Raw genomic sequence first — 14,535 nt, 5'->3', positions numbered from 1 at the left:
GGAATTGTTGAGATCTGCAGACCAAACAAGATCTTGGGAGGAATTCCACAGGCAGTCTGGACCTTTCACTATCTTTTGAGCAAACATCATCTATACCAAGGAGAGGCAGATATTCCAGCAGACAAGCACCATCAGAAGAATTAGTGAAGTTTGAACTAAAGAAACTAAAAAGCTAAGAGTACTACTGAAAAATATATTTAAAATCTGAATTATGGATTACTGATTTTTAAAGACATTTTAGATCATCTATGGGATCATTTATCTCCAACAGTCCGATCCTGCAGGAAATTCTCAGAAACTATCAAAAACAAAACAAATTGTGAGCCTGAGAGAATATAATGCTAAATAGAATTGGGCTAAAGCAGTCATGGATGAAGGGCATCAGAAAGTTAAAATTTCGGCAAATACAATGGTTTTATTATATACAAAGAAAGGAGAAACAGACAGGGGCTTTAAAGTTTTAGGGTATATGCTTTAATTAAAATGTAAACCTAGTGTGTTATGATATCAGCAGTGTATGTTTAAAAATCTTGGGAAAACCATAGTTCCAAGAGGAGGTGGCAGCAAAGAAAAGTACTGTTGTTGGATCATGACTTCTTGGAAATTCAGTGAATGCTTGCATTTTAGGCTGAGATAATAAACATTACATGCATATCTCTAGAGGAATCAATGAAATCGTACAAGGATGTGTGATTTTAAAATAGGATGTAGAGAAATGGGTGGAATAATCTATTCTATTCAATAAAATAAACCAAATACAAGCATAGAGAGCAAGCAGATGGGACAAGAGGAAATCAAGTTTCAGATAGTCTAAATCCACATCAGTAATTACACTCACATAAATTGACCAAAACTCCAATCAAATAACTCTAATGGACTTGATGAAGAAATCATTCCAAATTACTTGTCTTACTGTTTTTTCTTCAAGGAAATCCACCCCTGCCCTGCACAAAAAAACAAAAAACAAACAAACAAAAAAAAAAAACAAGGCCAGGCATGGCAACACAAACCTTTAATCTTAGCACTTGAGAGGCAGAGGCAGTTACTATGATTCTGAGGCTAGTCTGTTCTGTGCAGCGAGTTCCTAGTCATTTAGGAAAGATCCTGACTCAAAAACTAAAAAAAAAACAAAAAACAAATAGAGCTATATTTGAAGAAAATCATAGGAGAAGTTAGGGCATGTATATGTGTGTATATACCTGTATATTGTTTATATGTATGTATATATGTGTATATTTATATATAATATATATATACATATATATGTGCATGCGCATATGGGTGTCTGTGTAAAAGTCTAGTGAGGTGCTGTGGATAAAGAGTATTACAAATAAACATTTCAAACTAATAGTCAAAATATAGACAGCATGAAAATCTTAAAGAAAAACGAAATTCTGAACTAGAAGTATGCAATCATAATAAAGCACTTTCCAAATACATGAAAGGAAAATGGACAAATACCCCTATCTCATCCATCAGACCCTTCAAGCTACAAGTCCTACTTTTCCTCAATCCCTCCAAACTCCCTGCAATAGCAAGGGAACCCTGAAACACAGCCCGCTACTATATAGAGAGGATCAAGAGGTTAGTGACCAGCCACCTTGTGAGAAACCCCTCTCTCTAGGCCCTCCAAACTGGGGTAAAAGCCTGGGTCCCTCCTCTACCTGCCTGGGCTTCTGTAGTCAGCCAGATGGTGAGTTTCTTGCTGGTAGGCTGCTCTAAAACCTCCATACCATCCCTCAGACTCTAAAAGTTTCTCCAAACCCTTCCAACCTCAGAGGAATGCTGAAACATAACCTGCAGCTACACAGAGAGGACCAAGAGAGGAACTCTGAAGCACAAACTGTGGCTGTGCAGAATGGACCAAGAGAGCAAACCAAGAGAGTGGGACAAGAGAGAGCTCAGTGGTTCCCTGAGACACAGACAGTGAGAGTACAGAATAGACCAAGAACAGTTTCCAAGAAACAGAGAGCCACTGCAAGAATTAGACGAAGATGCAAAGACACTGCTGGTATCAGCTGAAGGAAGAGATGGGTAGGTGCCAATGCAAGAATTCATCCAGCAACCTAAAAAGCAACATGGTAACAGCAGAACCCAGTGGTCACATAGCAGGATAAATTGATCATCCTAACCCAGAAGAAGTAGAAGAAAAAGACTTCAAATATAACTTTATGAAGATGATGGAGACCTGTAAAGAAGAAATGAAATGCTCCCTTAAAGAAATGGAGGAAAAGACAAACAAAAAAATGGAAGAAATGAATAAATCTCTCAAAGAAACATAAGAAAACCAAGAAAAAACAATAAAATAAATGAAGCAAACAGTTCAAGACTTGAAGACTGAAATAGAGGCAATAAAGAAAGCACAAACTGAGGGAATTCTGGATATGAAAAATCTGGATAAATTTAAAAAGAACTAAAGAAGCAAGCATAACCAACAGAAAACAAGAGATGGAAGAGAGAATCTCAGGTATTCAAGATACTATACAGGAAATAGATTCATTGGTAAAAGAGAACATTAAATCTGCAAAATTCTTAACACAAAACATCCAGAAAATCTAGGACACCATGAAAAGGCCAAACCTAAGAATAATAGGAATAGAAGAAGAAGAAATCCAGCTCAAAGGCACAGAAAATATATTCAGCAAAATCATAGAATTTTTCCCAACCTAAAGAAGGATATGCCTATAAGAAGAGTACAAGAAGCTTACAGAACACCAAATAAACTGAACCAGAAATGAAATTCCCCTCACCATATAATAAGCAAAACACTAGACATACAAAATAAAAAGAGAATATTCAGAGTTGAAAAGGAAAAAGGCCAAGTAACATATAAAGGCAGCCCTATCAGAATTACACTCAACTTCTCAGTGGAAACATTATAACCAGTCCTAGGGCAGATGTGCTACAGTCACTAAGAGACCACAGATGTAAGCCCAGACTACTATACCCAGCACAGCTTTCAATCACCATCAATGGAGAAAACAAGATATCCCATGACAAAACCAGATTTTAACAATACCTATCCACATCCAGCGCTACAGGAAGTACTAGAAGGAAAACCCAACCAAAGAAAGCTAACTGCACCCACAAAAACACAGGAAACAGATAACCTCACACCAAGAAAACCCAAAGAAGGAAAACATACACACACACTACCCCTGAAAAATAACAGGAATTGGCCATCACTGTCATTAATATATCTTAATATCAATGGACTTAATTCACCTATAAAACGACACAGGTTAAGAGAATGAATACAAAAGCAGGATCCAGCCTTCTGCTGTATGTGAGAAACATACCTCAGGGGGAGGGTTGAAGGGGATGGGAAAGGCAGGGAGGGGAGAAAAAAAAACACACTTTAACATCAGAGTAAAGAGTTGGAAAAAGAATTTCCAATTAAATGGACCTAAGAAACAAGTGAGTATAACTATCTTAATATCTAACAAAAATATACTTTAAACTAAATTCAATTAAAAGATGGAGAAGAACTCTTTATACCCATAACAGGAACAATTCATCAAGATGAAGTCTCAATCCTGAATATCTATGCCTGAAATACAAGATCACCCACATATGTAAAAGAAATATTACTAAAGCTTAAGTTGCACATCAAAGTCCACACACTAATAGTGGGAGACTTCACCACCTATTCTCCCCAATGGATATGTCATCCAGATAGAAAAAAAGAGCTAAGGACTGAATGACTGATTGACTAATTGAATATCTTTGCTCTGGACAGCTTTGGGGAGGATCAATAAATGTGGTAGTATCATGCTATGTAACTTAAGTCTCCTACAGTCAAGTCTCTCCATCTAGGCTACATCTATGGGTTTTCATACTTTATAGTAATGAGTTCAGAAGCTTAAGTATTTGGGATATTGTGCTCTTGAAATATTTGATAATAAAGAACCCAAACAATGACAGCAAGATTTAAAGCTATAGCAATCAATAAATTCAAAGTTTTCTTTGTTTCAGGAATTGATGAAAATACAGGAAACAGAGACTCAGCTGTTTGTATATTCTTCCCAATTACTCCTGGGTGTAAATAGTACATCAGGGTATTAATGTTAATGACAATAACTACAGTAACAAAAACCTGGGCCATTTATAGGTTAGTATGTGCTATTTATTTACTGGTCTGAGTTTTCACACTTATTTTTTTCATTTACAATCACAAGTATCCTTGACCACAGGTGTTTTCATATTCTACTTACAGATTAACACAAAAAAACAACAACAATAACAACAAATAAACAGAACTCCAGGACACATAGGAGTCTTCCTCAAAACAGCACTCTGGATGCCTAAGAGAAAAATCAAGGTCAGTATATTTGGCTCAGGAGTATGCAGACATAACCACTGTGTCATAGGAAGACACCTGTTGCCCTATTTTAATTAAACATTGATGACACAAAATGTAAGAACATAAGTATAATAATAAAAATTACAACAAAATAAGCAATAAAAACAAAAGAAAATAAGCCACATATTTATAGAACAGATTTGATAAATACTCTATTATCCTAAAGATCACTGACAATTTGAGATACTGTATGTGTGGCCAAAGAGAAAAAAGACTCTAAGTTGACCACTAGCGTTTTGTGAGACTCAAGAGAAGTAGAAGGCAAAATTCTGAATAGCTAAAAATTAGACACATTTACATATATTTACCTCCTCTTTATTATTATGTAACTTAGCCCACATTCAGATGATATAATATTGTGAATTTTAGATGAAAAGTGAATGAAACCATGCTTTTCCTAGAGAATAGTCATAGGAATGGTGATGAGATGTCTCAGCAGATAAAGGTGTTTGCCATCAAACCTGACAACCTAAGGGTGACAACCAGAACTCACATGGTAGATGAAAAGAGTAGGCTCCTAGAATCTGACATCTGACTTCCAGAAATATGATAAGGCATATGCATACACCTCCCAAGGCAATCAATAAATAAAGCAAACATTAAGAAAATTAAGTAGAATAGATGGTTAGAAAGGTGTAACATTTTAGATTGTTTATGTTTTTATATTTCATCAATTTGTGGGTTTTGTTTGGTTGGTTTTTGGTTTTTAATTTTTTTTACAGTGGCCCACCTTTATTTTCAGTCAAAATCCTAATACAGGAGACTGGATTATTATTTTTAGTACTTTTGTTTGTTTCTTTTTTGAGGCAGGGTTTCCTTGTAGCTTTGGAACCTGTCCTGGAACTCACTCTGTATACCAGGTTGTCCTCGAACTCACAGAGATCTGCCTGCCTCTGCCTCCCAAGTGCTATTATTAAAAGTGTGTGCCACTACTGCTATGCACAGCAAATTACTGTAATGGTAACTGCATATTATCTTCCCCTAAAGATGGCCCTTATAGGTACAAGATTTCAGAAATATCTAGGCTCATCAGAGATTTAGCTGAAAAGTCTCTTCCACAGCATTCTTGCATTCCCTTGATAAGTTTCTATATTATCAGATGTAGACATCTCACTCATGTTACTACTCCTGACTGAATCTTGAGAAATCTTAAAAGTTCTAATAACAGAAGAAACAACATATTGATCTTGATACTTTTTACAAAACTAGCAATGCCTCATGCATTGCTAATCTTTTTTTCTGAGCAACACATGCAGCTACCTGAAAACTTCTTCATGATGTTTCAAAACTCAAGGTCCATTTTTGAACATGGTCTTTCTTTTCTAGTTACACCTCCACAACACAGGGTACAATGTATTCCACTTTTGTCATTGCAGTCAGGAAAGGATTTCTACAAGCAACATGCTGACAGGTCCTGGTCCTCACCTGCATCATCGTGAGCACCTCTGGACAGACAAGGCACTGGAACTCATCTTTAATGTAGGAAATGGTCACAGAGAGCTCCTTAGATATAGTGAGTGTTGGGTGGAAAGGGTGGTGGTGACAGCAGGGGCCCATGTGGCAAAGGAGGCCCTGAATCTTCCTCCCTGAGAGAGTTTGATTTGTGTTGAATGGGTCTACTTTTGTGATGCATTAGTTAGCATCAGAGGAGAACAAATCAATTAGAATTTCCAAGTCATAAGTTTCTGGGCTCACATATATGTTGATGTTCACATGTTGGAAACCAAAGAAATACATATACCTATGGTTGTATCATGGAAGATTTTATTTTACATAATGTGACTGTTTTAAGATGGAGTGCCCATCAGTTGTTGTATACACTTCACTCACTAATGGTTCAGTCAGGTAACTGGGACCCACATTCACTCTCTGCAGAAAGTGCCTGACTTCTCCCAAAGATATGCAATATCATCATATCTCTTCTATGAGTCTCAAATGCATGTGATAAGAGAGCTACTGTCATGTAATAATGACAATCTTCCCAGTGACTTTCTAAGTGTCATAGAGACACCTAAACTTATGTCTTGGGCTCTAGATTCTGTATTATAAATATGGGACAGATAAAACACCGTGATGGTGGCTTGTACCCTCAGAGGTCTGGACCACTGATTGTGAACTTACATGGTGGGGCAGGGATTCCTTTATGACTGGAATGAAATGTTGGGCTTCTTCATATCAGTCAGAACTCATGTAAATATACCTCATCACTTCAGATTACACCAAAGTTTGCACGTAATTTCACATGCCTTAGGGACCTCTATTGTGCCCCAAAGATGGTTTCTAAAGACCTTGAGCTAAAATCTCCAGGAACATGATAATATAAGGAGTTCAAGGGGAGGAGAGAGGCAGGGAGAGGAGCCAAAAAAATGTAGAGCTCAAAAAAAATTTTTTCAGGGATTTTCTAAAATGCAAGCATAGGCCATAACTCCATTCAAATTCTATTTTCTCTTTTTCGTGTACCAGACTGAATACCAATTTTACTTTCATTTCTTTAGTGATTATTTTAACAAATATTCATAATATTAAGACACTTTTAAGTTTTTGTTTTTGATTTTTTTACTTATTTTTGGGGGATGTACTGTATACCCTACACTCCAATGTGTGTACAAGGAGGTCAGTGGACAGCTTGTGGGAGCTCTAACTCAGATTTACCAAACTTGGCAGCAAGGTCTCTTACTCTCTGAGGCATTTGATCAGCCAAAATTCATGATTTAAAAAAGATTCCTGTGACCAAATTACTGAATTTTATTATCAATATTTGATAATTTTCAATATTTAATCATTTTAATTATCAAGGATTAATATTTATTTTCATGTCCCTGTAATAACTTCCTGAAGTCACTAAATTTCACAAACTTGTTATTACCACCAATATTATATCATATGCATGCACCATTTTAAGTTAAATATGCAGTTATTTCTAGCTTGAATTAATTGGCTGAATAAGTGATACCCTGTACTTACCATTTCTTAACCTGATTTCTCAAAGTATTGCTGGACTGAAAAACACATTGACTTGATTGAATATGTATTTGAAACATTTTTAGAATTAAAATTTAGAATTTTTTTTTAAATTCTGCAGACATTTCTGAACTTCTAGAGATTCTTGTTTAAAGAAAGCTACTTAACTGGCAAAATTGGCTAGATTTAAGTTCAAACTCCCTTTTCTAAGCAAGCCCCTGCCCTGTTTCTTCCTGTGGTACTTGATTTGTTTGAAATCCGGAGCCAAAGAAGTCACAATAGCGGCACACAAGTCAGTTCTTGTGTGCTATGGTGACTTCTGACCTTGAAGTAAAAGTGAATTGATTATACCATCATTATACAGCTTCTTCAAGTTGTTGCCTGACTTTAAGACACAAATAATAGATGTGACAAAAATTAATAAAAATGAATTTTTAATATAGTCTTTGGGATAGAGGAGAGAGGAAGTTCTTTCTAATTTAATTTGTATGTTGTTCCGGAAATTGTACACACCAACTAGTTTATCTCATGAATAACAGTGACTGTCTGTGTGCTCAGGAGTTTAGAAACATCTGAAAAAAGAATGAAGTTGAACTGAAGAGTAAGTTAGGGCATGGTGTGGACCAGGGTGGACAATTACAGTGTGGAACAGCTACTACTACAGGACTTGAATCTAACAATAGAAATATTATACCTTATAATAAAGAAAAACTGGGATTTGTAACAAAACAGCTGATTTGATTCCTCTGTTTATTATGGCTGCATTTGTGCCATTGTGCTAAATTGTAAATGATTCCTAAATACATTCTTAACTTTTCAGTATAAAGCTTTCTTTGTTTGTACATGCGGAGGAGCAGCTTGCCCTGCCTTTCAGAGATTATGAACTGAACAATAATATAAACTAAGACATAATGAGAAATCATTAAGAGATTGTCATACGTTTTTAATTGTCAACTTCACGTACCCGCTGATGCTACTTCATTTCTTTTTCACTCTTGAATTATTTTAAATAATGTTTGAGATTTTCATTGAACTATATAATATAATTTGAGCATACACATCCTGCTGCTACCCTGACTTTTCTCCAGGATGGCTCTCCTTCCAACCTCATACCCATTTCTTTTCTTAGCTCTCTGAGGCCCATTGGTATTGTCAACTTGCGGATGTATGTGGCGCCATATATAGGAGCATGGGCTATCTACACTCCCACCCCCAGTAACCATTAACTGTCAATAGATACTTAGCTAGGGGTGGAACATCAAGTCACCTAGGTGATGCTGGAATAGTAACTGGATCTTATCCAGATGTTGTGAGGATAATTGTAGCTGTGGTGAGTTCCTAAGCAGAACAGCAGGTTCAGAAGACACTCAGTCAGCTTGGTCATTTCCAACCTCTGACTCTTACAGACTTTCTGTGACCTCTTTTACAACATCCCTGATCCTTGTAGAATAGGGTATAATACAGATATTCATTTAAGGATAAGTGCTGCACTGACAATTATTCTCTGCACTTTGACTGGTTATGAGTGCCTGAATTCCCTGCTATCTGTTCCAAGAACAGCTTTTCTGATGAAGGCTGTGAAGTTCCCGCTATTTTTAAGGCTGGGACCAATTTTATATACACATTTCACTATTACCATCCACACAATGAAAGGGATCTAATATAGCTCAGAAGGAAATAAAATAACTTATGGGTTGTTCCTAGATCTTAAAGGTGGTGATGTTAATTGCATTAACACTGCTGTTTACTTTTAAGATATTTTCCCAGGAAAGTCTAGGTATGTGTTTTCATCTTAGATAAATACTTTAATAATAAAATCAAATAGAAATAAATTAAGTCACGCACTGTGCTCAATAGATAAAAAATATATATAAGAGATAGATAAGTGATGATCGACAGATAGTAGATTATTATCTATTTCTAGGTGTGAATAATGCCTCATTCCTAGAATACTTTTTAAGTGTGTGCAGAAATCTAGATATGATCTCTAATATAAAAATAAAATTTAAATACTTTAACCATCTATGGTATACACTCGATTCTCCCGTAATTTAGAGAGTACATTGGCTGGAAATTAACTTTTTGTAACTCAATCCCAAAATCACTGTCTAACATCAAAAATTATGAACACAAAATTCAGGCAAATGGAAGGGCCTTTGGGGAAGAGCTCACATGGCATCAGTTGCAATGTGGAAAGACTGGACAGCACTATGTCCAAGTCATGAGCCTCTTGGCAGTAGAAGTTGCACTAAAAAAATTGGCTTAAGAAAATAATTCTAGTTCTCTTCCATAGATCAAGTCATAAACCAACGAAAGTCTCTGATTATCCCACCCTCCTTTGTAAATGCTATTTAACGCTACACCTATTTTTTTCTACCACCACAGTCTTAAGTCTTAGTTTCTTTGGAGACATTTTATGGCAGTATGTGGGCTGCCAGGATTAAACAGAACACCTGTTTCCAAACACCCAGCCTCCTAAGATTTTTCACCAGCGTTTCAGAAATCCTCATGGCTTTTGAATACGCTCTAGGCGAGATGCCACTCAGTAAGCACAGTGATCTGATATTGGTGAAGTGCCATAGTCAGAAAAGGCAGTGTTTGTTACAGGGGGTAGCGTGGCAGAGTTCAGCAGAGGGAGTACTGGAGCTAGCCGCCTGCTTTTTGGTTGCGCTGGCAAACTGCAATGATTATGCACATGCTCCATAGTTTACCAAAACCTAAGGAGGAACTATATAAAACAGCTGAAAGAATCTTCACTCATTCCCATTGATGGGTCTAAGGAGTGGCTAGACCTGCAGGAAAGGGTAAAAAGGAGAATTGGATTACTTCCTCAGGAAAACATGGATTTTGGATGCGCTCACTGGTTGGTCACAAGCAAACACTATAGTCCGTCCTAATTACTTTAAAACTGTTTGCCAATAGGATTGGAGCATCTTTAACCTTGAAAGTGTTTGAAAGACTGAATCCACTAGCCATTTACTGTTAGAAATGTTTTGGGGATGGGTAATCTGTAAACCTGCTATGGATACCACAGCTAATGCCTAACATGGAGAAGCTGTAGACAAGCGTTAAACTTTCAACCCTTTGTTCTGGCTGTAAAATGTCAGTTGGACCCATTTTGGTGCTTTTTATTACTGCATCAAAACCATGCTGTGAATTTGTTGCTGCCATAAATGCTTAATGCAAGAGCTCATTGTGCAATAAAGTGTCAGAACACTGTTTTTAAACACGTTTTTAAAGCAACATTTTACAGCTTACATTTTTTCCCACTGCGTACTATAAAAAGTACAGATTTCCAATGTCACATTCATAAGGAGTGCATAATCGTTCCTAGGAAAGCCAACTACAGAGAGAATTAAACAATTTCTCTCCAACCTTTTCATAAACCCTACTTCCCCTTTCTCCACACCACTTGGGATGAACATGATATAGTGAATGGGAGGAGTTTGGCTCTTGTATATAATATGCCACTTAAACTTGGAATAAGAAATTGAGCACGAGGGGAATTTAATTTTTCAATGCTTGATCTCAGACTATTTTGCATGTCATAAATACCTTCATTACAGATTTTCCATCCAAAGTCTTTAAAAAAATTTTTTAAGAGAAACAATATGTCTCTTTCAACATTTTTAGATTTGGGAATTTATTTTCCTATATACTTATCTTCCTAAGGTTATGCCAACATGCTAATGTTAATTTTTTATAATGCAAAAATTACTTTATTTCACTTGCCTCTCATTTGACTGTCAATACAACCTTGATGACACTCTGAGAGCATTTTTTTCTGATTGTTTTATGGAGGATTTTTCATATACTATATTCAGATCATTGTTTCTTTTCCCCCAGCTCCTCCCTACCCACCACACTCCCTGCCTTCTTTTTCTCTTGCTGTAGAAACGGAGAAACACCACTTTGAGATTCTTTTAATCCTTATCGTTCTAATTATTTTCTTTCCGGAATTAACTTGTGGTTAAGCTTCTGGTAGTCAAGCTGAGGCTCTAGCAGGCAGAATTTCCAACTGTAGTGCTCACTGTCCCTTTTCTGTCTCAAGCTTGTCATTACTGAACTGCAAAGTAGCCATAACAGAGACCCTGAGGTTCTGTCTTTATCTGTGATTGACATAATGCTATGATTTTGGGTACAGCAGATTTATCTCTATGTTTTAGGGCAACGTGGACGGAACCAAGTAATTATTCTCATAATTAACCTTTCAGAAACTCTAAGATAGCCTCACATGCATCTACCAGCTAGCACATAAAAACAACCTTCTTCAACATTGATTCTTGCCTTTCCCAAAAACACTTATACATGATGTGATCAAGGCTTGTGCCACAGGTTTGTTTGTTCTCATCTTTAGATACAAGGGTAAGCACAGAGTAGGTGCTCAGTAAATGTCTGTTGAATATGCAAATGATTGGATATGAACATATGAATTTAAATTTCATCTTCATAGTATTTCCTCAAATCTCTTCCTAGTAGTTTGGTTTGATTCTCAAGTTTTCACATAAAGATTATCCTTGAAACTGTTAGAGGCAAATTGGTCTTTAGGTCAAACCTAAAAGTAACTCTTAAAATAGACTGAAATTTTAATCCATAGAACTGACTCAAATTGAGACTTCATGAAGATTACATTTGACATGAATAGTCATCCTCTAATGCAAAAGAAGCCTCCACATTTTTTTAACCAAAAACATAAAATCAAGTTGTCATTAAATAGATACTTTTTTTTTACAGAGTGCATTGCGCAACCAATTAACTTCTTTGTCTGCAAAACTAACTAAACTAATTTACAAAATACAACATATTGGCTTTCCCAAGACATGGTGTCCTTTGAAGCTATTGCCACTAAGAAAAACAACGTGAACTTTTGAGCTACTCTGGGTAAACATGCAAATAAGATAGTGACTCATTCTTATTCAGAGAAAATCATTTGATTTTTTTTTAAAGCCCAATGAATGGTGCCAACAATAAAATGCCAGAGATTAAAAGGAAAAGCAGACATACAGGAGAAGCCTTAAAAAAATGTTACTTCAATATTCCAAACATTTTTTTTTTTATTTTCTTTGGCTACACATGGCTTGTATCTGTTTAATATGCATGAAGTTGGCAAAAATAAGCGTTTCCTCTCACAAGTGACGACCCAAGCTTTTGGATTCTGCAGCATTTCTACATCGTCTAAGGTATGACAGCTTATCACTCATTTAATTTTTCAAAATGTTGTCTAACTATACAGGTTGACAGTTTACTTAACTGTTCCTCTAGCCCTGCTGATCATTGCCTGAAGGATTTTTTTATTATAATTGGTTACAAATAATGGTGCCAATGACAATTGCATTCTGTTGGAAAATAAAAAAAAGATGAGATTAAAATTATGTTCTATTAATCAGCTGCTTTAGGCCTTACTTACTAGTTCTAATTTTCCCCAAATTTAAATTTTGCTGTAGGTTTACAATATGACATGAATCTTGCTTCAAGAATCAAATCCAAATTCCATTTGTTTCTCCTTACTATATTCAAGGCTATAATTTTATTTCATTTGAGGAATGTGCTGAAATCCCTGAATTACTTTTATTTGAAGCATCTTTGAGTTGATTAGTTTTTCAACTCATGAAATTCTGGATAGGGAGTTAAGGTATGAAAAATGAACTGTGAAAAGAACACTAGCATCTACGTATTAAGTTTCCAAAGTTTCCGTTCTGAAGAATCATCTGGGTAGAGGTCCGTTAGCAATTGAGGATGGTTTGACACATGCTTTAAATGCCTATTTCCTATTTTGGTATGAAGAAGAACAGTTATCACAGGTCTGCATAGCTGTGTTGGGCGGAGACCCAAGAGCACAAGAGAAAACATGAACAGAATGGTGCATGGGTGAATGTAAGAGAGTTACTCAGGGCTGAACTCCAGTAAGAACTAGGAAGTAATCTTGATGTCATAATTTTAATTAGCATCAACAGAACTCCTAACATCACCAAGCATGCTCTAAAAAGACCTGCTAGCTTATTCCATTATGTACCATTAATAAAGAGTAGGAAACAAAAGAACATCAAGGGAAAATTATTTAGATGAAGCCTATTCAAACTGCTTGGTTTTAACCTAACTCCATCACTGGCACCACCGGATCAAACTGCAATTTAGTCACTCTTGTCACATCAAGATGGCATAGTGTATCTTCTAGGACATCAGATGTCTGAGACATGAAAGTCCATGCCAGATTCAGCTAGTGTAATTAAACCCTGTCTGCTTAAAGTTCCAGGAAGAAAGTGCTTTGTACAGTCTGGAATTTGGTCTGTGCATCTGCTTTCCTGGCCCCATGGGTATCTGTGAAAATAATCCCTCCTGCTCAGCTACCAGGGGAGTGCTATCCCACTCTGCAACCACAAACACCAACTCTTAGGACCTGTGTCTCTTAACATTACCCAAAGCTGGGTTCTCATAATGTTTCAGGTGCTCACAAAATATCTCTACTTCTTTTCTATCCAGTGGGATTAATAAATGACTATACTTTTCTTCCATCCATAAGAGCTGTTTTCCTTCCTAGCATTTCATGGTTTTTTTGTTTTTTTCCTGCTGTTATTGTTTCACAACTATTTACTAAAACAATAAGCATATTAAAAAACAATAGGTTTAATCTTTGTAACTTAACCCTTCAGGTCTCTATGCTTCCAAGAAGGAAACCCAATACATGTACTCAGAGTTGGTGTGCATGAAATTATAGCTCATTTGTTTATGCCCCTTTTCGCTGATTTAACAGAAATTATAAAGCAATAGGCATTGATCTGAATTTCAGAGACATAACGGGTAACCCAAGACAATGAATGACTAAACACGAATCTCGCAGATCAAGTGAGTGGACACAGGAAAAACACAAGCAGTGGTGAGGTGGTGCAGAGTAGTCTTATTGCAGACAGTATGGAGGATTTACAAACTTTTATCAGATTTTAAGAGGTTAAACTTTGCATGAAAGATAAATAAGAAGAGAAAATATATTCTCACATACTTTAAAAGCCCACTACCCTAAACAGAAAACACCCATTTCTGAAAACACAGGTGGTTGATTTTAGGCCTCTAATATGGGGGGATATTTATACTTGTACTTATTTTTGTTATAGCCATATAAGAGTTAATGTTGAAAACACTCTAAACTCTGTCGATGTGGAAGCCTCTTAAACGTTACAGAGGACTGAGAATAGTGCATTCATATGTACTAACAT

This window comes from Microtus pennsylvanicus, chromosome 11, assembly GCF_037038515.1.
Source record: "Microtus pennsylvanicus isolate mMicPen1 chromosome 11, mMicPen1.hap1, whole genome shotgun sequence".
Lineage (NCBI taxonomy): Eukaryota > Metazoa > Chordata > Mammalia > Rodentia > Cricetidae > Microtus > Microtus pennsylvanicus.
Note: the sequence above shows the minus strand (reverse complement) of the source record.